Here is a 22,453-nt window from a genome sequence, read left to right as displayed (position 1 = left end):
TTAGGGGCAAGTCCCATCTCTACAGTTTTGGAGATCGGAGGCCCGTTACAAACGGGCATCCTAGGACGGACTCAGTCCGTGCTAGGGTTAGAAAGGGGCGTCTCTTCCAGACACCTCCAACCCTAGCACGGACTGAGTCCGTAACAAATGGCGGCGGCCGTTCCACACGGACGCCACCATTTTGACATAACAGACGCTCTGCGTCCGCACGTCGCATGGCAGAAGTGACGCCGCGAGTGAGCGACTGGCGCCTCGTGGCTTCTCTTCTGGGCTACAAGAAGGAGCACGATTTTCGTGCTCCTTCTTTGCTGCGTCCGAGAACCGCACCATTTGGCTGCTGCGGTTCCCAGATGCAGCAACCGGTGGCGGCAGCAGACCGCCGCAATCCAGCAGTCTGTAACGCGCCTATGAGATTAATAAGAATGTACTATAGTTTGGGATCAACTAATAAATAATGAATGCTTGGACTTTCATAAAGGGTTAGACAGAACCCCTCTTACACTTAATAGCCAGGGAAGAAGAAGATAGGTCCACATGTGGATTAGTAGTTATTTAATTGATCTGTTTCTCCCACCATGGGGCTCAAGGGCATTCCTAGTAAGTGCAGATATAAACAAATGCCCTCCAATTGGCTTGAACTGGCAGGGATCAGTGGCATTAATAGGGGGTGTAGGGGGTGTGGAGCACACCAGGTGACACCCTCAGGGGTGGTGACACCACTGCTGCTCATACACCTGTATTTTGGCAGAAACATTGTGGCATTTGGCTGTATCTCTTTAAAGTGTTTTAAGAGATGGTGGGAGTTGGGTGAAGCTCACTGGGAGAAGAAAGGAAGGCCCCCCAAATTTTTTAAAATTAATATTTCAAATTTCATTTTTTTTAAAAAATAAAATAAAAAATTAAAGTTTTGAATTTTTTAAAAAATATTATTTTTAAATTTTCTTCAAAAACATTTTTTCTTTAATAATTTTTCTTTAAAAACTAAGGTATTGTTCATAAGATTTTATAGCTGATACAATGGGCCCTTGGTATCTCCTGGGGTTTGTTTCAGGGCCCCCTGTGGATATCAAAATATTTGGCTGCTCAAGTCCCATTATTTACAATGGCATAGTAAAATAGTATCTCATATATAAAATTGCAAAATCAAGGTTTGCTTTTGAATTTTTTTTAAAAAAAATAATGCAGTGGATGGTTGAATCCATGAATAAAGAATCTGTGGATATGAAGAACCGACTGTAATATCGGGGGGGGGGGGGGGAGATATCAGTCAGTTTGAAAATACTACAAATGAAATAGATCTATGTTGAACCTGTTGGTATATTTAATTGTGATTCATGTATTCACAGTTTTAACCTTGTAAGAACATAAGGTATTTAAATTTGTAGACAGGTAAATCACAGCAACAAAACTGCAGGGTTTAATGTTAAGATAACTGACATGCATGAAGTCATTGTATTAAAATATTGTTTCCCTATTGTTTGGCACAGATGGTGCTGGTAATTAATATAGTATTTAAAAAACAGGGACTCCTGATTACAGAAATCCACACAGTATGCTATAAACAGTTGTATTACACTTTATGAATTAATGACTTATAGCTTATAGCCTAAATCCAGTTGCTAGTCTAACTTGAATAGATTTATTAAATCAACAGGAATTTGGTAAGCCAACACTTAAGTAAACTTAAGTGTTCTATGGGTCTGCTCTAGCTGGAACTAACAATCACATTTATCTGTATGTATTTGTTGGGAAATTCCTAACATGAGACCCACCAAAATAAATGGAACCTATACATTTAAGATACAGAGCATGTATACAGGGCTGCAGTTTCTTAGGGAAAACAGGTTTTGCAGGTTCTCAAACAGTTTTTTTCCTATTGAATCCATGAAAGTTGGAGTGTATCTACACTGTAGAAATAATCCAGCTTGACACCACTTTAACGGCCATGGCTCCATTCAACAGAAACCTGGGATTTGTAGTTTTATAAGAAATCAACACTTTTTGATGGAGAAGGCTGAAGACCTTATAAAACTACAAATTTCAGGAATCCATAGGCTGGAGTTACAGCACTTAAAGTGATGTCATACTGCATTATTTCCACAGTGTGTGTCTGTGTGTGTGTGTGTGTGTGTGTGTGTGTGCCCAACATAACTTGTTAGAAAAGGCTATCATGCTTGTTAAAATGAAAGTCACTAGGAAGACCACATTATAGACTTAATCAAGGAAGCCACAGTCCTGGCTTTGCGAGTCCTGAGCAGGACTGCTAATAACAGGGTATCTCTCATTCATGGGGGTCATCCTAAGTCAAAGCCAACATGATGGTAACTAACAACAAACAATAAAGAAGGCAGCCATTGAAAATCTAGATTATTTTTTCCTTATTTGGAATATTCAGCTCTGTGCACAGGTTTAAAAATTGGACTGTCTTTATGTACAAGTTTACAATGTAAGACATAAAACAAAAAGAGACAAGAGTAGCAAATTCATGGACTAATTTTAATCCTTTCAGTGACTCGATTGTTATAATGAACAGCTTGAACAAAAGAAGGAAGGTGTTGAAGGGAGGTCTGGTATGGTGGAGCAGGCAAAGGGTTTCTATTAGATGACAGTTGAGAGTGAAGAGAAGACCAATAGCTACCTGGTTCCTCAGTTATGTCTTATTTTGTCTTGGCATTTCATCTGAATATATACACTCTTGGTTCTCTTCATTGATCACCTTAGAGCAGGGTGCTGCAAACCAAAGAATGGTATGGGACTGGGCAATTCCCTCCAAGTATGACAGTGTTACCTTAAATGTGAGGGAAATAAACTTTGCAAGAGGCTAGGTAAACTTTAGGGCTGTTGGCATCTGTGTATATCAATAATAACTGAGGAGAACTCCAGATTTGGGTGAATTGAGAGGGTTTTATTTAGAAAAATACAGAGTGCAAATGCAATCACACATACAAAATAGCAATTCACACAGACACAGCACTGAGCTAACTGAAATGGAAATATAGAAACTGTATAGTAGAGTTTGAGGGGTTTTTTAAGGGGGAGATATTTACCTGTCCAAAGAGCAGATCACAGAAAATGGGAGTGGCTTCCAGTCAGGTCTGAGGGTGACATAGCTTATATATGGAATGCAGCCTGGGACAACTTTATGTTATGCTTAGAGAATGTAAGTTTGTTCAGCAGAAATAAAACCAAATGAAAAAGAACTAAATGTATCTGAAATTAATAAGAATTTGGGATTTATGCACTATAGTGCTTAAAAACCTATGGGGACAAGAACAAAGATAGGAAACTAAAGGAAAAGGGTTAACTGAGGTTGGTGAAGTCAATACCAATATGGAACAGGTGGAAGAAAAAGGTCTAATGTTGATGACAGCAGAAGGAATTGAGTAACAGCAGAACTAGGAGATGAACAAGAGTAGAATAGAGGATAAGAGAGGAGCAATGTGAGAAGAAAGAGAATCCATAAAAATTAACTGATAATCATGAAAAAAAAAGTCTTAACAGAAAGAGAGGTGAGTCAGAAAGGGGGAAAGAAAGAAGAAAGTGATGACAAAGAAAAAGGAATAGCTGGGAGATCAAATAGAGAGCAAGAAGGTATAAGCATGAGCCAAGAATATATCCAGAATAATATCTGAGAAGAAAAGACAAATGCTGAATAGACAGGTCAAAGACTAGATCAAAATGAACTTCAAAATTACTTTTCAAGTAGCTGAACTACTTTTAAAAATGATAAGTGTGTAGATTATCCTCATTCAGAGTAGTTGGATAAGGATGCTGCTTTAGGTTTTGGTACATACAATCCCAGAATTAGCACATGGTTATGAGGTACGCAGGTCGGCTTTTCAGAGTTCCTTCTTCTGAGTTATTGGGAAAACATTGTTTAGTTTTTTGTGGGTTTTTCGGGCTATGTGGCCATGTTTTAGAAGAGTTTCTTCCTGATGTTTTGTGAGCATCTGTGGCTGGCATCTTCCGAGAATGCTTGCCTGAAAAGGAGATGGGTATATATATTGTGTGACCTGGAAAGGCCGGAGTGATTTTCATGTGTATTGTTCTGTTGCTAATGGCAGGCCTCAGGCTAGTGGCGTAGTAGGGTTAAGGGACTGTGCGGCAACCGCACGGTCTCTAACCCTACTACACTGTGATGTCATAACAATGGTGGCGCCCCCGTGTATACAGGTGCCGCCATTGTTATGTGATGGATGCATAGTGTCTGCATGTCGCACCACCCATTGGCGCACTCGGGCATCACAAGTGCGACGCAAAAAGAACCCGCTTTTCATGGGTTCTTTTTGCTCCGCAGGGAAGCGGCATGGTTCGGCAGCTGCGGCTTCCCTGCAGGGCAAAACTAGGCGCCAGGAGACTGTCCTTTTTGGATGGTCTGTACCATGCCAATATGGTCTATTACATGAAGGCTGCCTTGTCATTGGCAGTAAAAATATAATAATATAATGTTGTACACCATATGTTTAAAGATTTGCAGGAGAGAATTCAGAAAATAGCTAAAATTCTGGGATACATAGCTGTAATATTTCTCAAATGACTACCAAATCCTGTTTCTGTACTAGAAAGGAAACTGTGTAAGATCTAAGCTTAGAACAGTGTTTTACTTCAGTGTTTTCTTCCTGAAAATATACACTTCAATGAACATGGGAGGTGATCATGTAAATATTGGCCTTCAGAACTTGTATATTAATCTTTCTTTAAGAGTCATTTTGCAAGCACTTTGTGTATTAGTTGCATAAAGAATATTAGCTCAAATCACAAAGGACTTGTTTATAAATCAAAGTGCATGAATCACATGCAGCCAAGTGAGCAATGTATTTGTGTCTTAAGAATCTTTTTTTAAAAAAAATCACAAGAAGGAAAATATTTTTTTAAATGTGTGTAAAACCAAGCCCAGCAGGACAGCACATTTAACCTTGTTTTCCCTTTGACTAAAAGAATTGAGGATTAGTTTTCTTAGATTCTATTTTGTTTCATTGTGAAAATCTTTTACCTGCATATTATTATATCGATCGTGCTAAGGTAATGTGTGAGATTGGGATCTACAAAAGCAAATTCAAGCAGTTCTGGGTTGGATCATATGTGGTACCTTTGAATTGGGACCTTCAAGCTCATTACTGATGCTGCGTGTAATAATACTTTGGATTTGTTTGAAGATAAAATCATCCACTTCTTCCCTCATCATATATGTCATCTAATGCTTGGCATGATAACACTAAGCGCTAATGCATCATCATTAATTAATTAAAGAAAATCCATTATATCATTAAAATGTATGAAATGGTAAGCCTAAATTTCACACTGACAGATGCATAGCATGTTGAATGTGCTTAATGTGCTGTGAGCTTTATTTTGTTGCATAACTGGGTTACATACAAGAACATATAGTCGAAAAGTAAGTATTAATGTGCTGCTTGATGCAAATTATCAACTATACCTGCCTACAAAGTCCTCAGGGAATCACCCCCCTGATCTTCAGGCAGAGACAGAAGATGGGTTCTTCTTGCTTCTCATATCTGAACTGAGATGGCCAGCCTATTGCCTGTAGCATCAGTCCAAGAACTAGAGCTACATTCAAAGCCACAATGGCAATTTTGACCACCAGTGTGATAGAACTTTCTCTTTATCCTGTGGGCTTAGAATCATAGAATCATAGAATCATAGAATCGCAGAGTTGGAAGAGACCACAAGGGCCATCCAGTCCAACCCCCTGCCATGCAGGAAATCTCAATCAAAGCATCCCCGACAGATGGTCATCCAGCCTCTGCTTAAAGACCTTCAAGGAAGGAGATTCCACTACACTCCAAGGGAGTGTGTTCCACTGTTGAACAGCCCTTACCATCAGGAAGTTCCTCCTAATGTTGAGGTGGAATCTCCTTTCCTTTCCACACACCCAAAGCATCCTCAGTCCTCTGGAACATATTTTAGGGGTACATGGGATTGCACTAAGGAAGACATTCCCCATCCCATTGCCCAGCAGCATAAATACATGATTAGGTCCTGTCCCAGGTGAGCAACTGTGTATTGTGGAGTATCTTTCCAGTCTTACAATGAGTGTCCCCATAGCCATGACCTTTCAAAATGGAGGCAGATGTGTTAATCTATGTTCATTCCTACAAATACACACATGTACATACAGAGAATAGTAACTCAGTTGATTAGTATGAGCTGATAATTGTTCAGTAGTGAACTAGAAGTGTAGCAGTTATCTTACCATGGTGAACATTGACTGCAGAATCCTAACACTGCATAAAGAAAGAAAAGAGAGGGACACAACCTCACACACGTACCAATCAACACAATATCTATCAGACAGCATACAGCATCCTCATGTTAGGATTTTCTTTTCCTAGCAGCAGGGGTAGCTGATGGTTCCCATTTCAGAAGGGTGGTAAATCTACTAGAGGATTTACTCTGAATTTTAAAGGAACTACCTGAGATGCTGAATCTGTTTTGGAGATAGAATTTAGCACTTTGGATAGCATGTTTCAAGTTTGCATTAAAACCCAGAGTAGAATCACTGCCTCATTGACATGGAAGCCACCTGCCATAGAGAATACTAGATCAGATTTGTTGATTTTGAGAGAAAAATGCAGGGAGTCAACATCGACAACAAACCTATAGTAGCAGTTTTTATCCCAGGGTGGCTGTTTTAGAAAGTGAAAATGTTTTATTCGACTATTCAAGTCCAGCCCAACCCCAAATCTGCATTAATAATAGCTCACAACAATGTATTCAAATTCATTTTACTCCAGTTATTTGTGAGCATCTCAAATAGGAAAGCTCTGAGTTGGCAGGGCAGTCTAAGAGGGTAGCAGATGACATTGTCATCCTTGGCAATCAGTTCTAGTCCTTTGCCCTTGCCAGCTCTTTACTCCACTGCATCACTGCTGTGCATCTGGCATGAAAACTCCCTTCGAGCATACCTGTTCTCCATTCTTTCAGGCAGAGTGGAAGTGGAGAGTTTCAATTCCCCTTTGTTTCTGAGCTGACATCCTCAGCTGTTACTGGAGAAGATGTTGATGTTAGTTCTCCTTCCTGTCCCAGGCTACATTGCCTGTCCTATCTGCCCTCCCAGCATCACACTTGATTAATGTTGTGAGACATATTGGAACCTAACTGGGGAGTTGTTGTCAGCCTCTCCTAGTCAGTGATGGCTTTCAAGCCATTCTTGGAAACCTTAAGCACTATTGCTGCCACCACATATACAGGGTACTTCCTGATGGTGCAATGTGCTACTACTCCAAATGCAGCTATGTTATCTTTTCCTACTTTAATTTTTGAGGGAAGGCAGGATTGATTTTTTAAAAGCAACAACTGGTGGGCTACAAAAGGAAGATGATGACATGTATACCCTACTGGAAAAATTCTGTGAACAGGGCAGGCAAATAACAAAATTAAACTTTTTCTGTAAGTTCTTACAGTCCTACAGAGGCAGCGTAGGGCACAGGGGAAATAATTGTTTCTTCTATATCCCTCCCCAATAGGCATGCCAGGGCTCCTGTTAATGGTTAACAAGCCCTGCAAAAGAAAGATGTAGCATAAGCTTCTGCCACGCAGATCTACAACATTTGCATTGATATGTATTTATGTCAAAATGTATCCTGTGTGTCTTAAAGTTCCACAATATTATAAATAAAACAATACTCTGTCAAAGTGACTATACAATAAGGGCAGTTGGAATTCTGCTGTTTGAAATATGTGGTTTCCCCTAGGAAAGCTACATCTTTAAAATCTGCTGTGTTCTATTCCTCTTATAGGTACCTACCAGCATAGTCTCACCTAAAGTGGTGCTTATGGGAAATTCTAGTCTCTACACAAGTGTCTGGAGTGAGCCAGACGTATGGCATTAGCCAAAAAGAATAAGCAATGTATTCTCAGAATTCAAACTGGATACTTGATTTGCTTTCTGTAACAATCTGCTCTTCAAGATAGCAATCAGTCTCTTTAATATTTCAGCATATACTCAGCTGTGAATGCAATCGTTTTGCATTCTAAATATTTCATCTAGCATTCCACTACTGGACAGGGGTTGGAGCTGATCTGTGAAAAAGTGAGGTTGAAATAGCATATGGCTGTAGAGTGGATTTTGTGCCTAGACAGATTAAGTTCATTTCTGTCTCTGCAGAATCCTACACAAGGGGTCAAATACTGGGTAACATGCTTAAAGATCATATACTAGACAAAGAAAACAGTTTTTTTCTCATGCCATTTTAAAGCATATCACTGAAATTGGGGGATGTAGTGCTGCATGGACAGAAGTTAGATCACTTTTGTACATGTAAATCTACTGTGCATTTATAAGCATTGACAGAGAACATCCAGTATATTTCAAAGGCACAAAACTGAACCAACCAGCAATTAACTGTTTAATTTATTTTTTTTAGTACCAAATTGCTATTGCAATTCAATTCCTTCCAGTAAAGTTTCAAGGGTAAAGTGGGGTGGAGGAGAAACTCCATAAATGATCATTAGCTGATTTCCATAGAACTGGGTCTGTTTTCATTTTGTCTGCAGATGGTTTCCCAGTTCTAATGTTTTTGTTGTTGTTTAATTGGCAAACTGTACTGTCCTAGAGAAATTGCCCTTCCAAATGCCTGCAGGACGTAATCCCACATTTCAAATGGCGAAATAAAGAACATGTTCAGTTTTGAGCAGGTTTTAAGCATGGCTTTTATTTTGAGTTCTGCCAAATAGTACCAAGTGCTCAGAGGTACTTTTGGGGATATGAATGTATATGTATTTGTCATTTAGTATTTTGCATCAGTTTTTCCCTGCCCCTTGAATTCAGATTCAGAAAATTGGACAATCCTTTCATTCACCCAGTTGGCTAAAGGGACAATCATAATTTGTCACGTTTTAGCAGCCTGGTGGGGTTTTGTGACTATTTTCTGTCCTTACATTATACCTTTCAGAAAAATCTACTCCACAAATTTACATGTAGAATGTGACTAAAAATAAACATCAGAGAAAAGTGACAATTTTAGCATTCTAAATACGATAGATGGTTTTTCAACCTGGACAAAACAATAATGGTTAGTTAGCATCTCTATTTTGATATTTCACCATTAAGTGCATGTCTAGATGGGCCAAATAACCTGGATTCTCCCTGACCTCATATTGCCCTGTTGACAGTGCAGGGATAAAAGTCTGATTCAATTGTGGACTGTCCACATGCGGGAAGGGCAAACCTGCAGTAAATCTGGGCCACCCTCCACTAATGGAATTTAAAATTATGTTTTGCTCCAGATCTTCTAAGAAAATCAATTAAACAATTAAAGCAATTAGAATCCTTCAGTTATTCTCTTAGTGCCCCCTACATTCTAGTGCTACATCCTAGCACCTCATTTCCTCCACAGAATCTGATCTGATTTTTCAACTTATTTTACAACTTTAATTTTGAAATGTTAAATGAGAAAATAATTTTGCTGAACACATTTCCAGGATGAAACTTTTATGGCCTGCACAGCTATATATATTATGCAAATGCTTCTGAAGATAAAGCTCAAGTGAATAGTTTGTCTCAGTGTTTCGTGACTTCTTAGTTAATATCACACATTGGAATTGTTGGGAAATTTTAAAGATAGTAGTGGATCTCTCAAGCAGGTTAATGAAATTGGCTGAACAACAACCTTTCCCATGCTCACCAATGTTCACTCATCCACTCATAGGGTCTAACAGAGAAACAAAATGAGCTTAGTCTTCTTTGTAAAAAATCATAAAAGTAGGTTTTCTGACAATACTTAATAAAATATACAGTCCAATGGATTTGAGAGAGAAAAGAGAAAATGGCTGCAGGTTAAAGTGATGCAGAAAAAAGAAAAGAAGTATGTGGGAGAGAATCTAAGCAAGATGTTACCATAAATATATGCTATGCTTAAATTACTATAAACTAAGATTCTGCAACATAGTCTCCAACCATACATGGAGAAAGAACTCCCAGAGATCCAAGTGGGGTTCAGGAAAGGAATAGGCACCGGGGACCATGTTGCAAACATACAATGGCTAATGGAACACACTAGGGAATTCCAAAAGAAAATCAGTATGTGCTTTATAAACTACAACAAAGCCTTTTATTGCATAGATCATGAAAGGCTATGGAACGCCCATAAAGACATGGGAGTGCCAACACATCTGATAGTCCTGATGTAGAATCTGTACTCAGGACAAGAGGCTTCTGTCAGAACAGAACACAAAGAAACAGAATGCTTCCCAGTGGCAAAGGGGCCAGACAAGGCTTCATCCTACCTGTTGAACTTATATGCAGAGCATATTTTAAGAAAAGCAGGCTTGGACACACAAGAAGGAAGAGTGAAAATAGGAGGAAGGAATATCAACAATCTGAGATATGCTGATGACACCATAATACTAGCAGAAAGCCTCCCAGACCTGGAACAACTAACAAGGAAGATCAAGAAAGTGCAAAGCCAGGCTTACTGTTGAACATAAAGAAAACAAAAATAATGACCATGAAGAACTTACATAAATTCAGATGAGATAATGAGGAAATAGAAATAGTAAAAGAGTTCTCATATCTGGGATTAAACATTGATAGGAATGGGGACTACAGCCAGGAAATCAGAAGAAAATTAAGAATGGGGAGGGCAGCTATGAGAGAACTATAAAAGATCCTAACTTGCAAATGGTATACAGTTCGGCACAAAAGTTATAATTTTACAAGCCATTGTATTCCTTGTTAACATGTATGGACAGTGGTGCTTTCCAGTTAAGAAAGAAGATAAGAAGAAATAAATTCATTCAAGATGTGATGCTGGAGAAGAGTGCTAAGGATTCCATGGGCAGCCAAAAAGACAAACAAGTGGGTCCTAGAGCAGGTCAAGCCAAAAATCTCCCTGGAAGCCAAGATAACAAAATGTAGGTTAGCGTACTTTGGACACATCAGGAAAAGACATGAATCATTGGAAAAAACAATAATGCTGGGAAAGATGGAGGAAAGTAGAAAGAGACGAATGCCACTTGCTAGAAAGATGCACTCTATTAAAGAGATCACGAGTATGAGTTTGAAGGAGTTGAGCAGAGCAGTAGAGGACAGGGGGTCTTGGAGATGTCTCATCAGCAGGGTCACTATGGGTCGAGATCGACGTGGGTCAAGATCGACGTGAAGGCAGTTAACAACAACAACAGCAAAGATCCAGAGCACTTTAACTAGTGACAATCGGCATGCAAAGATTGCTCACTCTAAGAGGAATGCCCCATTCTTTTAAGTTCTAGTGGCAGAACATTTACTTCAACAATCAAATGTGTGTGTGTGTATGTATGTATGTATGTATGTATGCATTCATATGTATGTATGCATGGATGGATGTATAGATGGATGTATAGATAGATAGATGATAGATAGATAGACAGATTCAAGTGCATTCTTCGGGGTATAATAACAATAAATGGTATGGGATGGATATGTTTGTTGTTGATAGAATTATCCAGAGTTACTATGCACCCCTCTTCTCTCATATGGACTTTTAATGCTGAAATAAACTTGTGATTATATGAGACCATTGACTACAGCCGGTATAGTAGACAGGCCTAAAGAGTGGGCTACTGTGAGGAAGTCCCTTGTTCCATGAACACATAAAGTAGGCTTGGACCAATTGCACTAGGTAGCCTTTGGCAAGTTGTAGCTTTCTCTCCTATTTCATCATCATCATCATCATCATCATCATCATCATCATCATCATCCCATCTCTCCCTACAGATTGAGGCAAGTTACAATAAATATTTGCAATATGAGGATAATAATGGTAACCTACCTTACAGAGTTGTTTTAGGGTGTGCAAAAACTCAATGTATGTGAAAAGTTTTAAATATCAGAGAGGGTTGTATAGGTGTCTGTCATCATCACCCTCACTACCACTGACAATACTACCATCATAGTCATCACCATTCATTGACAGAGATTGTAAGACTATGCTTTTGGTTCATACCCTGTATTACAGTTGAGGGTCTGAGAATTTTTTTTTATTTATTGCCCTCAGGACACCCAATTCAGTTGATGTTAGATTATCAAATACATTTATGAATATTGAGTAGATGATACATTCTCTCCTTTAGTTAACTGCATGATATATCATCAATACATTTGTCAGCATTGTCTTAAGTAGCAACATGGGGAAAATCATAGAAGCATTTCTCTTTTACAACAGTGATGCAGATGTATTTATTTGTCATGAATTGATAAATACAATGTGTTGTGAATTTTGAATGCTTGAATAGACAAGTAGTGTAGTGCAATTCAACATTCCTTTTATTAAGACAGATCATGTTCTCAGTGAAACCAAAAGAAGTTCAACCAGTACTCTTAATAGAAGATGAAGGTGGAATTAGAGTACTAGCAACTAACTGCAGATTTTACCAATGTATTTTGAAGATATTATGCATTCAGTTATGTATAGTTAGCCTATTTATTTCAATGAAGATAATAGGTCAGAGAACAAGACTCTGATTTTTATTAACATATTCTGAAATAACCCCCTTCTCTTCCACACATTGATTCTAGTTTTCTAAAAACACAGATTTAGAACAAGATCCAACAATGCTCATCTGAAAACCATTATAGTCTTTGACAATTCAAATCCCAGGTCCTGTTCTTTAAAATGCCTTTTAATTTAAATAGTATGTGTCAGATACAGACATGTATTTATATACAGCTTACATAGTTTCATGGTTTAAACACATTTGCCAAAGCTTATTTTCATGATGATAGTTTCATTAATTTAACAAATATCTTTCAAATATTCCTATTAGGAAAAGAAGTACAACCTCTCCAGAACAAAATATACTTAAGTGAATACTATTTCAAATCAGTGCATGTACATTCAGAAATATTAAGACCAAAATTGAAATGTTTAACAGCATCTTTCAATTAGAAAACTATTTTTAGTCCTGATTTCCTTATGTTATTTGAAAAAAAATTGTATGAGTGGTGATATTAGTGCTTGGCTCAGCCTACTTCTGGTAATGACAGAGTAGAATACACATATTTTAGTTGCTTGCATTAATTTTTCATACATCTTTACCTCAATAAGATTCTGGGATGGGCCTTTCTTCGTTACAATTGAAGATATCTCCCAAACATCAATTTTTCAAACAGTCTGAAAAAGGAACAATCCACAGTCTGTTTCCTATGTATCTATCAGTGGCTTTCACTGTTTCAAAGCGTGTATCATTCCAAAGAGGCCAGCTTAATAATGACAATTTAAAGTAGTGAAGTTTCCATTTGCAGTTTACGTCAAACATAGAAGCTTTCCCCTTCCTCTCTTAGCTGTGAATATCAATATTACTTTCTATAGTTATGTGTGTGTATGTGTGTGTGCGTACTGCATGGGAACATGAAATGCTAGATACACTGAAGCTTAACTGAGGCTTTAAAAAAAACTCTCTATCTTTCTAAAGGCTACGGCTGCTTCCTGGGATCAAGAAAATGAATGCAGTGCTTGTATTAAAGGAGTATAAAGCCAGCAGAATTTTTGGTAACATTTTGAATGTATACTGAATGCTGGCATGTCATCCACTTCTCCATTAGCTCTGACTACCCATGTATGACCCTGTCATTCTGTAAAACATAGCTTAAATATTTCATGATGTCAGTTGCTTCTTTAAAAACCTGCCATATAAAAGACAATAAAAGTTATAAGAGTGGTAAAATATATAATTTCTAATAGTTCAAGAATTTGTCCACACTCGTAGCAAACCCCAGCAAACAAGCCTGCGACATTATGCTTTCCCCTTTTCTAAGTATTACACTCCACCTCCAAAATAACAATAACAATATTTTTTAAAAAAGAAACTTCACAAAGTCTTAATATACCCAACTAACTTTGACACACGTGTGTCTACTAAGCAGGAGTCCATGACACTGATTACATTGTTTAATGCCTACTTCAGGATGTTTAAGAAGAGGGTGATATCATCTAAATATGTGATGAAAAGAGATTACTGGTACATATAATATTCCTCACTGGCAGGCATTCCTATCGTGTCATATCAAAGTCTAGCAAAATGTTGAAAGTTAGAAATGTTATCAAGCATTAGCAGGCATTTAAAGAACGTCTCTTGAATATTTCTAGCATAAAAAGTATTTCATGTGATGTAAATTAATGGTAATTTTTCTGACTTTAAAAGAGAGCTCTGCCAGTACATTTCAGTGGTCTGGACCCAATTCTGCTAACATGGAGATGCTTTCAATTTGCTCTGCCTGCCTTCCCTCCTTAGATGGCTGCGATTGCAACAAAATTAATCCATTTAAAAATCTGCAGCTTAAACTTAAGGATTTTCATTCCCCCCCCTCTTTTTTTTTCTTAGAATATCAATAAGTTCCAATTGAAGAGCGGATTCTTTTGCAATTCAGGCATGTGCCGGCGATAACGGGCGAGTTGGCATGAAGAGAGGCAGAGATGGATTAATTATGCAGAGAACATGGAAATTCTGCTTATCATCGGCTAGCAAAGGAGCCCAGCTCACATAATCAGCAAACGAAGGGAGAGAAAAAAATAACAATGCAATGGCACCTTCCATCCCATCGTCAGGATTTTTCTACCCCCTTGTAATTAAAAAATAACATACACTTATAGCCCTATCTCCTGTGCAGGCAAGGAGTGGATGTCCACAAAATAATTGCACTGGGATATTAGAGCTGGAAACAAGGACTGTCCATTCCTGCTATCCCTCCCTCCCTCCCCTCCCATTCTCTACTCTGGCCTGCACCTCCTTTCTCTCTGGAATCCGAATCTGAATCCGAATGGTGTCTCAGGTGACATCCTATCTTAGTGTCCATGACTCCCAAACCTCATGCTTATCATGATTCAGACAAACATGTATATGATAAATACTTGAATTCGTGAAGCATTGGTGTGTGTGTGTGTGTGTGTGTGTGTGTGTGTGTGTGTGTGTATCTTGATCACTTGCAAGTTATCAGAAAATCATTTTGATGAATCTTTTTCTAACAAGGCTTTCCTTGAATTACGAAACAGTCTGATTATATGATGTTGTTGTAATATTGTTCCTATTTATTTGGGTTGTTTTTTTCCAGCATTATCTGCAGAGATCATGCCTCCTAGATTTTTTTTCTTTTTGGTATTGTATAGCTCTTTATCGGCAAAGATTTTTTTTAAAGAAAATAAAAAGTGAGGGGTTTGTTGTGAATCTAGACCTTTCGCATGAGGGAAAGAAAGAAAGAAACAAACATTTTATTTATCGTAGATTACTATTTATTGTAGGTTATTGTAGATTACTTTGGCATGTATGCCCTGTGCTTTCTTGATACCAGAGTCTTTCTTTTCTCTCCAAATGGTACTATGAATACTCATATATAGTGATGTCTGATCATCAGAATGCACTCTTTTAAAATTCTGGCTCTTTTAAAATTCTCTCCTACATTTCCTCCCTCTCCTTATTTTATAGCTGTCCCATAAGAATGGACAGAGGTTTGGGTTTTTTTTGTTGTTGTTTTTTTTTTTTTTTTTTTTGAAATCTTGGGTCACCTCCCACTACATTCACTGGGCAGCAAAAGAAACAGAAGGGAAAGAATGAAGCCGAAATAGCACAATACATGCAATCAGAGGGACAGTGTTCTCAAATAACAGTAGGCAGTCAATCTATGTGTATTCTTCCTTATTCAAGAACCACTGTGGGGTGCTCTTCGCACACTAGCATTGCAAAAAAAAAAAAAAAAAAATCTTCTGCTGACACTAATATTAATAATAACAGAAGTGTAAAACAGAGGTACATGTTGGTTCGGAGAGCTGCTCTGGATACCAACCAGGCAGCTCCACTCTGCTACCTGTTCGGGTGCTAATCCTACACCCAATTTTATGGGGGGGGGGGGGGAATTCTGAGATTTCTCACAGTTTATTTGTAATCCTCTATAGGTAAATTCTGAAATAATCTATTCCTCAGTTATTAGATACTCTTTTACAAACAGTGCCACTGTTTATGGAGACTTGCTAAAATACTTTGGACAACTGTCAGATAAAAAATGGGTAAAGCATTTGGTTCCCCCCCCCCATTAAGATATAATTTAAATAACAAATACTAATGCTCACTCACATTACAGAATTATAGCACTATTATTCCACTTTAGCTGACATGGTTTTATCCTGTGGAATCCTGGCAGTTTAGGGAAGGGCATTTAGAATTCTCAGCCAGAGTTTTCCAGTGCCTCATGAAACAATAAACTCCAAACTACAACCTCAGGATTCCACAGCATATTGCCATGGTAGATAAAGTGGAATAATAGTGCTATAATTCTCTAATATAAATGGGCTGCCATTCTCCTGGCTAGACTGAGAGTTTGAAATGGTCCTGAAAAACATCCTGGAATCATGCTGGACACTGGAATATTCAGAAGTACAAGATAAGAAATTTGGTCCAGAATTTTAACAGTGGACATTATCAGACAAGGGAAATTGGAAGTATAATGCAATGGCAATCCAAACGCAATCATGGGGTTTAACATTATTGCGTGATAGACTACCACATGCAATTTTGGGCAATGGGAAGTCAGTCCAAACACAATCATGGGGTTTCACGTTATTGCATGAGAGGTGATCACACACAAATTTGGGCAATGGCATGCTGTTTTCGGGCAATGGAAGCCAGTTTGGATGCAATTTGCATTCACGTACATTCGCTGAACTAGCGAATTCACGTAAATGCGTTCTGGCCCCACTTTCTCTTCATTCGAAATTAAGATAAATTCCTCTCGTGTGATAAACTCCAGTCTCATATAGTCGCCCTCCAGTTCTTTATCCATGGGTTCAACCATCTGTGGCTTGAAAGAATTAAAAGAATATATAAATTCCAAAAAGCAACCTTGATTTTGCCATTTTATATTTTGCTGTCTATTGTAATTAATGGGAATAGAATCCACAGATTTTGGTATCCAAGATGGGTCCTGGAACCAAGCCCCAGCAGATATCAAGGGCCCACTAAATTATTTTAGCTCCATTTCACAGAATCCTGGGATTTGTAATTTGGTGAGGTACTTTGAATTTTTTCCCAGAGAGTTCGAATGCTGTATATCAAGAAAGTGGACTACAGCTCTGTAGTACAGAATTCTAATTAACTCACCAAAGTTTGTTGTTGTTGTTGTTGTTGTTGTTGTTGTTGTTGTTGTTGCTGTTGTGTGCCTTCAGGTCATTTCTGACTTATGGCAAATCAAAGACAACTCTATCATAGGGTTTTCTTGACAAGTGTCTTCAGAGAGGGATTGCCATGGCCATCCTCTGAGGCTGAGAGACTGTGACAGGGCTGCAGAAGATGCAGCCCGGGGGCCGGATGTGGCCCGCCAAAGGATTTCTGGAGGCCCGGGGCCCCATTGTCAGGAGAAGGGGGATGTCCTGGCTCCCAGAGCCCTCGCCTGATCGCATGTGGCTTTGGAGGATGGGGGCAATGGACTCTTCCCCCAGAGTTTGCCTGTGCTTCCCAGGGGAGCTTTTGCTGAGGGCAGACTTACAGCTCCTCTCACCCCATTGGCCAGGCAGGCCCAGAGGGAGTTGCTTTTTGCAGGCAAGCAGCAAAGACAGCCGGAAGGGCAGAGAGAGAGAGAGAGAGAGAGAGAGAGGACAGCTAGAGAGCTAGAGATCACGAGAGAGCCTTGGGCCCTTCTTCTGGTGAGTGAGGGGAAGGATGGGAGAAAGAGAGGAAGATGCCTGACCACTGCGTTCTCCTCCTCCTCCTCCTCCTCTGCCAAGTCATTCGCATTTGAGCAGCCTTGGGGTTTTGCCAGGCAGGCAGTCTTGCTGCTCAAAGGCAAGACCCCTAGGCCACTCAAAAGTGAATGACTCAGCAGAGAAGGAGGAGGGCAACACAGTGGTCAGGCATCCTCCTCTCTTTCTCCTGTCCTCCCCCTCCTCCTCCTCACAAGGCTGTCCACCCAGCAATGGAGGAAAGAGACAAAAGAGGATGGGGGAAAGAGATAAGGATGCCCACCCACTGCGTTGTCTTTTTCTGCCGAGTTGTTCACCTTCAAGTGGCAAGGCTACCCACCTGGCAAAAACTCCAGGCCGTTCAAAGGTGAATGACTCAACAGAGGAGGAGGAGGACAACACAGTGGATGGGCATCTCTTTCCCCATCCTCCTCCTCATCCTCATCCTCTGGGAGGAAAGAAAGGAAGGAAGGAAGGAAGGAAGGAAGGAAGGAAGGAAGGAAGGAAGGAAGGAGGAAAGAGGGAAAGAAAGAAGAAGGGAAGAAAGAAAGAGAAAATCAAGGAAGAGAAAAAGTGGAGAAAGAAAGAAAGAAAGAAAGAAAGAAAGAAAGAAAGGAGGAAGGGTAGGAGGAAGAAAAGAAAGAAAAAAGAAAGGAGGGAGGGAGGGAGCAGGGAAAGGGAAAAAGGAGGGGAAGAGGAAAGAAAGAAAGAAAGAAAGAAAGAAAGAAAGAAAGAAAGAAAGAAAGAAAGAAGCAAAGGAAGGAAGGAAGGAAAGGAAGAAGGAAGGAAGGAAGGTAGGGAAGGAGGGAGGGAGAGAGAGAGAGAGAGAGAGGAAAGAAGGAAGCAAAGAAAAAAAGGAGTTTATCAAACGGGAGGAATTTCTCTTAAATTCGAATGAAAAGAAAGTTTGGCCAGAATGCATTCACTTAAAGTCGCTAGTTTCACGCAATTACGTGAATACACATTGTATTCGAAGTGGCTCCCCATTGCCCGAAAATAGCATGCCATTGCCCAAATTTGCCTGTGGCAGTCTATCACGCAATAATGTGAAACCACATGATTGTGTTCAGATTGCCATCGGATTATACGTACAATTTCCCTTGTCTGATAAACGCAAAAGAAGGAAGGGAGGGAGGGAATGCCTTGCCCCCTGGTAGGGTGACTAGATTTTCCCTCCTTTTCCCAGACATGTCCCCCATCTTAGCCTTCCTGTCCAGGAGGAGGGATTCCACTGTCCTCTATTTTGCGCATGGCTAAGAAGTATGGATTTGCATTTTGCTTCCAGCTTTTATTGGGTCATGCCCCCCCCCTTTTTGAATGTCCTACATTTCACCCAAATGTCCTACATTTCACCTAAAACTGTTGGCAGCCAGAACAACCTTAGCTGATCTTAATTTCAGCCCCTATCTCCTTCCAAGTTGGGCACCCCTGGACCGTGACTTGCCCAAGGTCACCCAGTGGGGTTTCATGGCCAAGCCAGGATTCAAACTCTACTCTCCTAGTGCCCTAGACCAATGCTCAAACTGCTACACACTGGCACCATTGTACAGATTCTCCATGGTGGAACCACAGTACTTTATGTGATGCTATAATTGTGCAATGTGGATTGTTGTTATTATTGTGTGTTGTCAAGTTTGCTTTAATTTATCATAACCCTATGAATGAGAGAGTAGCCCTGCTTGTGTCTTGCAAACTCAGACTGTGGCTTGCTTGATTTGAATCTGCACACCTGCACTGCGTTCTTTGTTTTTCTACTGCTTTCACCTTTACTGAGCATTATTGTCTTTTCTTGTAAACCATGGTTTCCCATGAAATGTCCAAAAAAGGAAAACCCCAATTTAGATATTTTGGCTTCTAATCAGAGTGTAGGCTTGATTTTCTCTCTGACCTATTTATTTGTTTATTTAATATTATTAACTATCATAATAATAATAATAATAATAATAATAATAATAATAATTTATTTTTATCCCACCTCTCCAACAGAATCGAGATGGCTTACAACAGCAGTAAAATACAACAATACAAAATAAACCCATTATCCCTCCTTCCAAAACCACAACATTAAAATTCTTACAAACAATAATAAAATATTATCTAAGTTATTAAAACAATCAGTCATCAACAGAGAGATGGGCTACTCAGAAGAACATATTAATATTATTTTCTGGCCATTTTAAAGAAGAAAACTGTAGCCTGGGAGCCTCCTGTAGATCTCCCCAACTATGATGCCAAATCAACAGCAGTGACTAAAACTAGCCTTATTCCCACCTTTAAACCAAAATGTCAGTTGTATGGGACATGTGTGTTTCTCAGCAAGCCTAGCAGGTTTCCAAGAAGTCTCCTGGAAGAATTAATAGCCCTGTGAGCAAAAAGCAGGGGTCTTCTGTATGTTTTGCTTCCAGTCAAATTAATTAATTCCACACTGGAAGCAAGGCGCATGGATGATCTGTGCCATGTGTTTGGTTTACAAGCTTATTAGCACTTCTGGGAGGCTTTCTGGTGCACTTATTAGCATTGCTTAGGAGCTGTGCTTGGCCTGTGTGTCCTGCAATTTGGGTTTAAGAAGAAAATAACCCAATATTCTTTGCAAATGGGGATGAGAACAGATTAGCCATTCAGTGTGGCCACAGTAAGATTCCAGTGAGGTTGTAACAGTAATCTCAGGAACCAAGACTTTCTCTCACTGAGTCACAGGTCTGATGAACCACGGTGACAAAAGGAACCAGAAAATGTGCTGAGAATTCAAAGTTTATTCCAAATGCCAGCAAAGGAAAAATGTCCTCAGTGGAATTCAAAGTTCCAAAAATTGAGGCCCAGAAGCAAAGAAAATGGCTGTTCATATAGGTAATTTGAACAATGAGGTCTCTAACAATGTATTCTATTGGCTGGTTCAAAGTGCAAACGTAAACTTTCATTCAATCAGGACACAGAATTGTGAATACATTATTATTATTATTATTATTATTATTATTATTAAACTTTATTTCTAGAGCGCTGTAATTATACACAGCGCTGTACAAAGTCGGTAAAATTAAGGAGTATATAAAAACCTACCCAAGGTGTACACTCTAAGATAATAACAATTAAATAAAGGAGTAGATAAAATTACCATGTAGAAAAGAAGACAAATTAAAAACATCAAATATAAAAGCAGATCACATCACATCAAACATTATCAGACAGCCAGATGACAATCACAAAATATTAAAATGCCATTTAAGCCACATTCCATAGCCTCCTTGCTTTTAGCACCCCCCCCCCCCAACCTTCAACAAAGATGCTTCTTTATCATGTCTCCCAGCTAGGTCCAGGCACCAGAGTTCTCCAGATCCTCCACTTAAGGTCAGTTTGTGCCTTTACTCTACTTTCTGTTTACATTTCTTAGGCCTCAATTCAAAATGCATAATTCTATTGACCAAACTGACTCCATCTTTCTATAAATCTATTGTAGCTGAAATTTCGTCTACCTCAAGGTAACATAAATCCAAAACACACTGCAGAAATATCTAGTTTTAGACTGCTTTAACTTCCCTGGCTCAGTGCTAAAGAATCCTGGGAACTGGAGTTCGTCGTAGCACCACAGCTGTCTGACAGAAACAACTAAATGTCTCACAGAACCACAGTTCTCAGAATTCCTTAGCATTGAGCCAGGAGAGTTAAAATCATCTCAAACTGGACTACACTGTGCCTGCGCCATACACAGGTGCACTATGTGCAGCTTCCTGCTTACGTGGAAGCTGCACGACAATATAAACAATGGTGCACACGCCACCTTGTGCACTCCCCCCATTGTGCCTTATGGGGCGCAAGCATACATGGATTTTCCCTTACGCGGGGGGGGGAGATCTGGAACGGATCCCCCGCATAAGGGGAGGACCCACTGTATTTCTGCAATGTGTTTTGGGCCTTGATCTCTGGACCCAAGGCAGTTTCTCAGGAAGATATTTTATTAAATTTTATTTTTTCAATGTTAATGAATTTTTCCTAAAGAGTTTTAATTATCTATAGATAATTACATTGAAACAAAAACTTTACAAATATTTTCACTTCTTTGTTTTTAATCTAGGTTTGTTTTAATTTTTGTAAGCCACTTTGAGTCCCAGTTGTGAAGGAAAGGTAGGTTATAAGTAAGTAGGCAAAAACAGCCGCAAAGGGCAGCATGAGCCAACACTTGTACCATGCAATATTCTTCCCTTCTCACTATTTAGTAAGACAGGGTGGACAAAGTGCAGCCTGGCACCATATGTAGCCCATGAAGGATGTTTTGGGAGCCCTCAACATTTCCAGAATACCCAAACAGATTTTTTTCTGATCAAAGAAGTGGGTGAATTTCTGCTTCTAGAAGTCTCTAGGTGCAACTATTACCTTTTAAATAGGTTATGTGCCCCCCCCCCCCAATACTGTTTAACATTTAAAAAATAAACAATTTTTGAAAACCAGAAATGAAATTCTGGCCACTTTGGGTTTTGTGCTTTATTTTCCAGTAGTCTATGTAGCTTGCAGGGAGCATAAACATGGTCCCTGCACCTGTTGCAGTTGCCCACAACTGTAGTAAGACAACGTACCATAACAAGCACTGAGCCAAAAACCATTCCTGTCACACCACAAAAGGAAGACGTTTATTCTTCCTTATATGAAAATCATAACATAATATTGGTTTGTCTTCATTACAGGGGGGAAATGAATGGCTAATACCACATTATTTTTCATGTGTCATGTCCAAAGTAAAGAATATTCATGTACTCATATGGGTGTTCTGACACATTACAAGTGGTTTTGCAAAT

The 22,453-nt window shown here is 39.2% G+C and overlaps 1 protein-coding gene across 1 annotated transcript in view; it reads right to left on the bottom strand.

The window, feature by feature from the left end:
• Positions 1 to 6,942, bottom strand: part of ZFPM2 (zinc finger protein, FOG family member 2) — a 442,942-nt gene extending 436,000 nt beyond the window's left edge. The window contains exon 1 of the mRNA XM_089517821.1: positions 6,927 to 6,942. The gene's annotated coding sequence lies outside the window, so the exon portion shown is untranslated. The remainder of the gene's footprint in view (positions 1 to 6,926) is intronic.
• Positions 6,943 to 22,453: the final 15,511 nt, after the last annotated feature.

This window comes from Sceloporus occidentalis, unplaced genomic scaffold, assembly GCF_023333645.1.
Source record: "Sceloporus occidentalis isolate IW3139 unplaced genomic scaffold, rSceOcc1.0.p SCAF_3, whole genome shotgun sequence".
Taxonomy (NCBI): domain Eukaryota; kingdom Metazoa; phylum Chordata; class Lepidosauria; order Squamata; family Phrynosomatidae; genus Sceloporus; species Sceloporus occidentalis.
The sequence above is the reverse complement of the archived record's forward strand: the minus strand, read 5'-3'. Positions and strand labels throughout refer to the sequence as shown.